Here is a 10,289-nt window from a genome sequence, read left to right on the forward strand (position 1 = left end):
AAAATGGATATTAAAACACATGGATCTCTGCCTCAGTAATAAAATAAAACTATTGTAGGGAAAATTTGTCAGAGATATCAAGAGGACTACGAGACCCATTAGCATGTGGTGCACATGGCCCAGGTCATGTCACCAAGTGGCCAAGGTTTTGTGCTGTATTTTTTCTCTTCTCCTTTACCCTTCATTCATGTGTATCAGCACCCTGGCACTGCATGATAGTATGAACAAAGCCGATTTTGCTAATACAGATTTTCCTCTGCTTTTGATGATATTAAGAGGCAAGTTGCTACACGGAAAGCAACATGCCTATCACACAAACTTCAAGAACAGTGCTGCTGCTGGTCTCTGGGAAAACATGGGTAGTCCACTACATTCACCCTTTCATCTCTCAGCAACTAGAAAAGCAATTTTTCTTAAAAAGGAATGGGCACTCAGAGTTCTGTCTCCTGCAACTTCTTTCCTGGCTTTCATTCTGATCATCTTATTACTGTAACACTTATATAAATGCTTCCTATAGAGCAATTTCAACACAGGAATTTGCAAGTGAGAACAGTCAACTAGTTTATAAATTATGAGTCTTCCATATTTTGGAAACAATGTAGAGCTCTGGCCACTGCAGCATGCAGTTAAGGAAGAAAAAACTAGAAAATCTTAGTGTTGGTACTGCTGAGAAGGAATTGTGTGCTACAGTTGCTTTTTGTGCTGAGAGAAACAAGTATTACTGTAAGGAAGAGTCCAGTGTTTTTAAATAGTACCAAATAGAAGTCTATTTTTTGTTTTAAAAGCTTTTTATTTGTTCATTCAATAGGAAGCATCAAAGATGCTAACAGCTAAAAATTAATCCCTCTGCACCAAAACATCCTGCTTCCAAAAATAATCATGCAAGTGATAAAACCACTGGTCATCTGTTGCAAAGCATTTTCAATTTCTAACATGATGGCAGTCCACAACTTGCATCAATGCCTTGGCCAGTAGAGATTAGCCAACCTGGACAGATAGTAAAAATGAAATTTCAGATATTCAGAACCACTTCAGCTCCTGAGACTATGAGTTCAGGTTGACTGCCAGCCCTGATACCTGCCAGCAAGAGTTACATTGCAGTGTTATGCAGTAACAGATCCCAAAAGGGCTTTAATATTTTGACCTTATATCAGGAACCCAGAGGCAGTCACTGGAGAATATCCTTCGGTAAGGACAGTGTGTGGTTATAAAAAATGCAAAATGCATAATACAAAATTCAACTGTGGTGGTTTCTTGTTTGGTTTCTCTTTTTTCTTTCCTTTTTTTTTCTTTTTTCTTTTTAGGATTAAAACAACAGGTCCAAAGAATAATCAAAACTAATCCCAACTACATCAATACTGAAGAGCTATGCAAAGACTGCAAGGTACTAAACTTTGAAGACTATAAATGATCCATATGGAACATTTGGATCTGAACATGGAACATTCTGCATCTGAAGAACACTAATTCTTGATCCTGCAGAAAAGTCTAAGGTGGTGACTAATCTGGCCTCTTAAAAAACTAGAAAATGAAACAAATTGGAAAATATCCACCTTCCAGGCCTCACTTCATGAAGTGACCTGGAAAATAAACCCTATTGGCACCAGCAATCAAGCTTTCCTGTATTATCTTCCCAGGGAGTTGATTACACTGTCCTAAATATTGGGTAAGTGCCTGAAGTCCAGAATTCATTACACTGCAGTTATTCCTCAAGAATCCAAACACAATTAGAAAGCAGAAACATACAGTGGTAACCAGTATACAGTATGCTTTTACAGTAACAACAATTCAGAATTGTCAACCAGGAGGGTTAGCAAAACAATGATATAGCATGCCAGTTGTGGACTTTCTGATTTTCAAGGCAGCTTTTACAAAAGGAGAAGATTAGTTCAGAAAAGAGGAAAATATGGTAGTATCACATCTGTTTCTCCCAAATTGAAAATTGTTGTAGTTAAATGAAGAAAAAATCATAGCATCATAGACTCATTGAAGTTGGAAAGGACCTCTAATATTGTTGAGTCCAGTTGTTAATCCAGCACCATCAAGTCCACCCCTAAACCACATCCCCAAGTGCAACATCCATTTTGAACACTTCATGGATGGTGGTTCTACCACTTCCCTGGGCAGCCTTTTCCGATGTCTAAATGTCTTTTCAGTAAAGAATTTTTCCTAATAGCTGTTCTAAACCTCCCTTCCAACAGCTTGAGACCATTTCCTCTCATCCTGGTGCTTGTTACTAGGGAAAAGAGATCAACCCCCACCTTGCTACAACCTCTTGTCAGGTAGTTGAAGAGAGCAATTAAGTCTCCCCTGAGCGTCGTTCTCTCCAGATTGAACAACCCAAACTCCCTCAGCCACTCCCCACATAACTCACTCTCCAGACTCTTCACCAGCTCTGCTGCCCTTCTCTGGACTCTCTCCAGCACCTCAATGTCCTTCCTGAACTGAGGTGCTCAGAACTGGGCACAGCACACTCGAGGTTTGGCCTCACCAGTGCTGAGTACAGGGACACAGTCACTGCCCTGGTGCTGCTGGCCACACCATTGCTGATACAGGCCAGGGTACCACCAGCCTTCTTGGCTACCTGAGCACACACTGGTTCATGTGCAGCCAGAGCTCCTTTTCCAGAACTCCCAGCCTGCGGCTCTGCATGGCATTGTTGTGACCCAAGCGCAGGACCTGGCACTTTGCCTTGTTAAATCTCATACTGAATGGCTTCAGGTACCTTTCTCCAGAGCCCTTTCTCTTCTAATCTATTTTTAAGTAAGAGTTCTAGTTTTATCTTGCACACATGATTTGATCAAAGGATGCTTGAAATGTAAACTTCTGAAGCCAGCAAAAGCCTTTAAGCATTCTAAATAAGTGATGGGTTTGTTTCACTCACTTTTCTAACTTACATTAAATCAAACAAAAAACAGAAAATATTTTTTTCAATATTATCTTATTACACCAACAGAGTTTCTTAATGTTCCACTCACTTTTTTGTTCCTAATATGGTCAAATCCCAATGTGCTGTACAGGCAGTGTACTATGTCAGGCACTGTATGCACCTGTTAGAAATGGTTCTTGTCCAAAAACTTCACAATCTGAAAAGAGAGGACAGGCATGAATAAGAATCTCTGAGCTCAAGAGAGATTGCTTCTCTGTAATCATACAGGGAAATTGGTCTCAAAGTTGGAGATAAACCCTTCATCTATTGTTTTGTCTCTTTCAGCACACCACTTAGCAGTACAAAACTGTTTTTTTCCTCTTCTTCTTTTTTATGGTTTGGCCATTAATAAGGCTAGATCTCACTCGCAAACTCCAGCTAAAGATCACAGGGAATGTGTTCTGTTAAATGCAAGTCTCTGGCCAAATTTGTGCCTACTACCTAATCCTCAACATTACTGTACTAATAACTGCTTCTCTTGTGATGTTCACACTTGAAACAGAGGTCAAATTGTATGGACAATTTTTTGTCTTCAATGTGATAAGCAAGCATGCCTGCTGCTTGGACTCCTGCAGGGAATTCACATCCAGCACTCTAATTTCCAATTCCTTAGCCTATCAAGTACTGTTGATGTTTCATTTCATAGCAGGCAGAAGAGCATGAAGCAGATTTTTTTTACTCTCAGAGGCCTCAAGGAAGAAACAATTTTAAGCAATGTAAGAAAAAACAGTAAAATTCACATGACAATTGCACACACTTCTATTTTTATAACTGCAGTGGAGGTCAGATGGTATTAAAGATGACATGTTCTTATTCTTATTTGCTTTATATGCTTTATATGCTAATTGCACACACTTGCTTACTGTAAGGTCTGGAAAAAATACCCTTCTGTAACAATATGTTGAACATTCATCTCAATCACATAACTTTAGTTGGAAATTGTTCTCAAGAAACTTTGCTCAAAGTGCTTTAAAGATGGAAGAAGTGCATGCTTAGACATTTTATTGGATTCGTGTTATTATAAGGGTAAAACTGAAGTAAACATTTCTTCTATTGAACCGGAATCTGAATTGAGACGCTTTTCAAAGGAAGAGGTTTTCCTTCCCTTCTACTGAAAAGTTCAACCCTGAGGTGATGAAATCACCCTGAATGCCACATGGAGAGAATGCCATTCAGTAAGCAGTGATCTATTTGGAAAGATCAAGAAAGTAATTTGTGGCCTTTTACATCTTTAATGCGGCACAGAGTTTAGTCATTCTGGACAGAGATAGATTAGATGTGTCTGGGTGAATAACCTGAGGGCAATTAATTAATTAGGGAGAACATGCAGCTGCATATGGGCAAAATTAGGAAGGAAACACATTTGCAGATGCATGAATGGCAGCATCAACAATTCCTTCTCATTTCTCTTCTTTATATTGTCATGAAAACTTGATTTAATTCTGCAAATTCATGATTTCTTTTTGGAGATTCTAAAGGTGCCTTGGTAAGTATAGGTGGATAAAGTCCATACAACTGAAATCATATTTCAAATTGCCCTGATCCAGCACTGTCTGGTGTTTTGGACAAGTCAAATACTGTGTTTAATTGACACATGGAACTAGATTTGGGAGCTGAGTGGCTGAATGGTGACAAGCAAAATATAACATCAGACCCAGCAGTGAAAGAGGGACCATGAAATGAAACAACTTTTATGAAACTAAATATCTGGTGCAGTCTTCCAAATTGCAAATTTCTGATGAATAAGAATCCATACCAAGCTTCTATTTAACCAATACAGCCAAAATAATGAACATCATTATACTTGTTACCATTTCCCTACTCCCCTGGGAAAGTTATTGTTTAGAGATCACAGATTAAGGGAGTTTGAAATCAGATGTCTTTAAACTTAATGGAAGAGGAGAAAGAATGACAGTGCAGTACCTTCTCATTTAAAAGAATATTTTCCTCTATACATTGTACTTCAAAGATCAGACGTATCACTTTCATTTGCACTTAACTTCATTACTGACAGAAGATACTGAGAGAGAAGAACAGCTAAGCAAGCAGAATTGTAAATTCTCTGTTTAGCACAAGAAATGAGCATTCAGTATTTTCTTCCACACACTTTATAAATGAAGATGTTCCAGTTGTCACATTTAGACCACCTGGAATCTGCTTTGAAATTCTAAAATAATAAAAATAAAATATTTTAATATGCTGAATTTTCTATTCGCACTTTATTACTTGAAATTTTAGCCAAAGTGTATGAATTAAAAAGAATACAACAAAGTCCTCAGACATCAAGTGTGGCAAGCGAAGTAGGCAAAGAAAGACATGTAGCTTGGTGCCATTAGATTATTGTTTCCTAAAATGATCATGAGTACCTCTTGTTGAGATACTTCTCCAATGCCCCACCAGCTCAATTCAATTCCCATTCCTCCCCAACCAGAAACTCTTGCAATGAAGATGGATGATGAAATTTAAAAATTCAGCAAATTGTGGGATTGGTGAGAAAAGGATTCACAACTGAAAGACTGGGTGTTTTAAAGGTCAGGCTCAGATGTGTTGACAGGGTAGGGGTTTACACAATAGACTCATCTGCCATGTCTGGTGAAAGGTTAGTGCTACTAATTTCTGTATCAGAAATCAGTCAGATGTAACTCAGGCTTCAACTGTCAGAGCTTTAGGTGATTCCCATGTATGGCAATGGATTTTTTTTAATGGAACACAGGATTTATTTTGACTATGTTTAATAACATTGCAAGTCAACTTTCTTTCAGGACTGTACATAGTATTTTAGGAGCCTGATGTAGAAGAAAAGGGGCATGTGAATAGACTCTCAAAAATACCCATCTTCTTTGGCATCAGAAGAGGTTCCAGTTATTCACACACTTGGAAGTGGGTCCTGGGTTTATTTGAGTATCTGGACCAAAGTACTGCAAAGGTGAGTGTTTAAGGGCTTGACAATCATTATCCTTTTCCAGGGGGGTGCTGAGTCCCTTTGATAATCTGTCTCTTAGTAAGTAGTTAAAAACAAATATGTTTGAAACAGTATGTCAGAAAAGATAAATAATAACACATTATTAGAGAAATAATTTGACATGGCCATACACTAAAAACATCTGTGACTCTCTTTAGTGTCTGAACTGTCAGGAGTTAGCATTCCTATTTTTTTTACTGTTTTATCTTAATTGCATCAAAAAAGCCTAAAAACATCACAGTGGTGTCAGTTAATATTGAAATGGAAGCCACATATTAAAAAAATATGTAAAGAATCACAAAACAGAAATGCCTAAGACGAAATGAGACACTATTAACAAATTACTTCCGTATGTGTCTGATGAGAAAGGGCACAAGAGAATGAATTATGTAAGTTGTGCACATATGTACAGGAAAACAGGTGCTTGCAAAGTTTAAGACAGAGAACCAAGTATAAAATCCTTCAGGTACCATAGTTACTTTGGTACAGTTTGGATGGACTTCAAGTTAGCAGTTTTGAATGTGTCAGAGTGATAAATAAAATCCTTGGCAGAATGTAAAACTGTGATAACTTAAAAGAGGAATTCCTTGAGGAAAAATGTGAGAGGCAGAACAGATGTTCCACTTTCTAGATAAAATGTCTTCAGCAAACCCATGTATCCACTGCAGTTTAATTGAAGAGTTGTCCATCCTACATTTTTGCAAGGTGAAGGAGACAGTTGTTTACTGATGGAAGGGAGTTAACGGTTACTTCTTCTTTTCAATAAATATTTCATTATATAACTACAAAGAGAGACAAATGAAACCTCCAAACACCAGCTAATAGGTCCAAAGCTTAATGGCTCTTTACAAGGCAAAGGACACATGACAGTTCTTTCCCACATTTTCGTAAAATGATTAAGCACCACCATTCCGAGAAAAAAAAAAATTATTCTGGTAAATTACTTTTGCGAGACCAGGAAAAAATAGACTTCCTTGCAGACATGTAATAGTCTCTAATGGCAAGATATTTATTTACAAGTAAATATCAACAACCAGTTTGGAGTTTGGTCAATTCACACTTCACTTCAACTAACAAAGCCAGAGATGAGAGAAAAAGATTATCATTATCAGATGACAGTATACCGTGTCTCACCTTGATTTGTGACTTTGGAAATTTAAGAACCAGGTTTTGAAAGAGGCTCTGTGTTCACCCAGGGGGATGATCTCTGTAGTCACAAGTGAATTTCTTCAGCCTACACTTTATTTGGGAATGAAGGACTGTGACTCACAGCCACACCAGTGGGCAGGAGGAACTATGGCTCTGCTCTTGGCAGCTCTGATCCATGTTTTTCAACATTTTTTTTCACACCAGGGGGGAAAACTCATTTGTTTAATTGCACTTATTCAATCTCATTTAGCTAAATATTGATCCAAATAAGTTTTGAGTTGACCAAACCTCACTTTGGTCAAGAAACAGATAAGGTTCTGAGTTTGGTGTGAAGATATTCAGGAACATAAACGTGTCTCTGTGTCACAGCTTTTCCCAAAGATCCTAGTAAAACCTTGAAAGAAATCTGACACAACCTAGGACTTGTCCAGGTGATGGAGAGCAATACAATGGAATTCATTCCTTACTACCTGAAAAACTCCTCATTTGACATTAGTTTCAGCAGTTCTTCATGCAGAGGCATGGAGAGGTGACAACATTTGAGTAGCACACAGACAATTTAGAGAAGAAGGCAAGTGGCAAGTCTTCAGGTGTGCATAGAATTAACACTGCTGAGCCCTTGCAATTACTGTTCTGGCACTTTGCATGCTACTGGAACATGACCCATTTCAGACAAAATACATATTTTATCAGGATGACATTTTTCAACTTTACATATCTTGTGGCACTTAGAAAGAACTTCTGAACAAGTGACCTTTGTGTTTTTCAAAGTTGGATTGATTCATTAATAACTCTGCACTGAGAGGGACCACATATCTCCTCTATGGAAATCAAGAACTCTGCCTTGCAAAACATAGATAAAAAGAGTGTGCTAGTCATGGCACTAATGCCAAAGGATCATATCAAACTTGTTAAGTCTCAAAGATCTTATCATCAGCCCCTCATATCCACCAGACTTTTGTGCCGTAAGTGCAACTGGTTGAGAAGGATGGCGAGGAGGACAAGCTTGAAAATTCAGGTAGTGTCCTAGCCCTGAGGCACTGCCAGTCCTGCCTGTCCCTGTCCACCCCTCCAGGACTCCCCCTACTCTTCCCACAGCCCAGAACCCCATGCCAGCCCCCCAGGGCCATCAGCCCCCTGCCCAAACACCACAGCAGGGGCAGTCTCCAGCTCCCAGCTACCCTGCCTCAGCCTGCAGGCCCACATCTTGGCCTGTCCCCAGCCCCAGGGAGGTGCCCAATGCTCCTGGCTGTGGTGTGGGATGAGCCCCAGCTGCCAGAACCTGCTCTTGCAGTCCCAGCAGGGAGCTCCCATGGTCCTCAGGGAGCCCCGAAGGAGCTCCTGGCTTCAGCAGTGCCCTGATGGGATAGGAGATAAATTGTACAGCTCCAGACAGATGAATTGGGTTTTAAAACATGCACAAATCCCACTGGACTTCCCAACACTTTCCCCTGAAGAAAGCTGCAATACACTCATAGGTGAATGTTTTTGAGGGGTCCCTGTGCTGCTGCTTCAACACTGTGCTCCAGCAGCAGCTTAACATCTGCAGCAGCTGGACACCCTCCAAGCCCAGTCCTGCTTCTTCCACCCTTTCAGATCCTCCTGAACAAGTTCATTTTGAGCTTTTCCTGGGCATTTTTTGCAAGTCTTCTTGAACAATCTGTTTGATTAAAACACACAGGGATCTTGAGGCTGGCATGAGGAGTGAGAAGCAGCGATGGAGTTCAGGGAGTTTCTCTGGTCCCCACAGGTGCTTCTGCAAGGGCTGAAGTGTGTGTCCTGGCTGGAAAACCCTTCATGGTGCTGGTGGCACTGGGGCAGTGTCAGTGTGTTGATGTGAGGTGACTGCAGAGCCTTATTTCTGACTTTACTGAGAAGGATGGAGCACCTCTCCTGTGAGGAAAGGCTGAGAGAATTGGAATTGTTCCACTTGGGGAAGAGAAAGCTCTGGAGAGACCTCATTGTGGCCTTTCATTAGGGGCTACAAGAGGGCTGGAGAGGGACTTTTTATAAAGTCATATAATGATAGGACAAGGGGGCATGGCTTTAAACTGAGAGAGGGTAGGTTTAGATTGGGTATTAGGAAGAAATTCTTTACTGTGAGGGGGGTGAGGCAGTGGAATGAGTTGCCCGGAGAAGTTGTGGATGGCCCATCCCTGGAAGTGTTCAAAGCCAGGTTAGATGGGGCTCTGAGCAACCTGATCTAGTGGAAGATAACTCTGGCCATGACAGGGGCTTGGAACAAGATGATTTTTCATGCCCTTTCCAAACCAAACCATTCTATGATTTGCAAGAGGAGTGTGGGGCAAGCTGTGAACTGTTGTTTGGTGAAATGAGTGCTGTTGACCAGCTGGAAGAAGGCTAAAAAGAAATAGTTTTGTTTTTCAGCATAGATTAACTATGTTAAATATTTGGTGGATTTTCTCATTGTAAAGACAATGAGTCTCAGGACCAAGGGGTAGAGAAATTCTGAGTGACCTCCTTCATTCAAGGCACTTAGGAATTATATGACAGATGTCTTTGCTAGTGGCCTAGATACACTTGATGCCTTTCACCAAAGAATTAGATTAGTAGATTGATTGAAATCCTTAATACCTTAGATTCCTATGATTCCTATTTCTACTACCGCTAGGAGCAAGGTATTTTTACACTACAAAGTTATGAATGGTATCTTATCCATGTTTCTTACATAGCACCTAACCACACATGTCTTTTGCAGCATGAGCCTCTGGTAGTGCAAAATATAGAAAAAACCAGAACAAAACCATATTTTTGCTCCTGTCACTCCTAAAAGAAAGACTGTCTTCGATATCTCTGCATTAAAAAAAAATTGTGGAAAGCAGGAGATTATGCCAGTGATTACCTGCAGGAAAATAAAAACAAAATAAAATCCAGAATGAGAATTTGACATATTCTTCCATTTAACAGAAACATAAAAGGAAGAAGGAAGCATCTCTTCTGAAAGTGCTAATCCCAGAGGCATTGTAATAGCTGAAAAATATCTTCTTCACATTCTCTATGCAAATAATCTTTATCCACTTTTAGATAATGACATTTGGGTAGAGAAGAATAGATTTCCTTTGGGAATGCTTTTATGTCATGTGGCATTCAGTTCCTGAAAACAGCAATTGACCTGTGGGGGTCAAATACACTTAAGATATGATTAATATTACCAGAAATTAGTCCCTAAATAATCTCTTTCTCAGGCACAATACCAATGATCAGCTGGCTTCTTTTCCATGCACACAT

The sequence above is a fragment of the Lichenostomus cassidix genome, chromosome 2 (assembly GCF_008360975.1).
Source record: "Lichenostomus cassidix isolate B80296 chromosome 2, HeHo_3.0, whole genome shotgun sequence".
NCBI classification, from domain to species: domain Eukaryota; kingdom Metazoa; phylum Chordata; class Aves; order Passeriformes; family Meliphagidae; genus Lichenostomus; species Lichenostomus cassidix.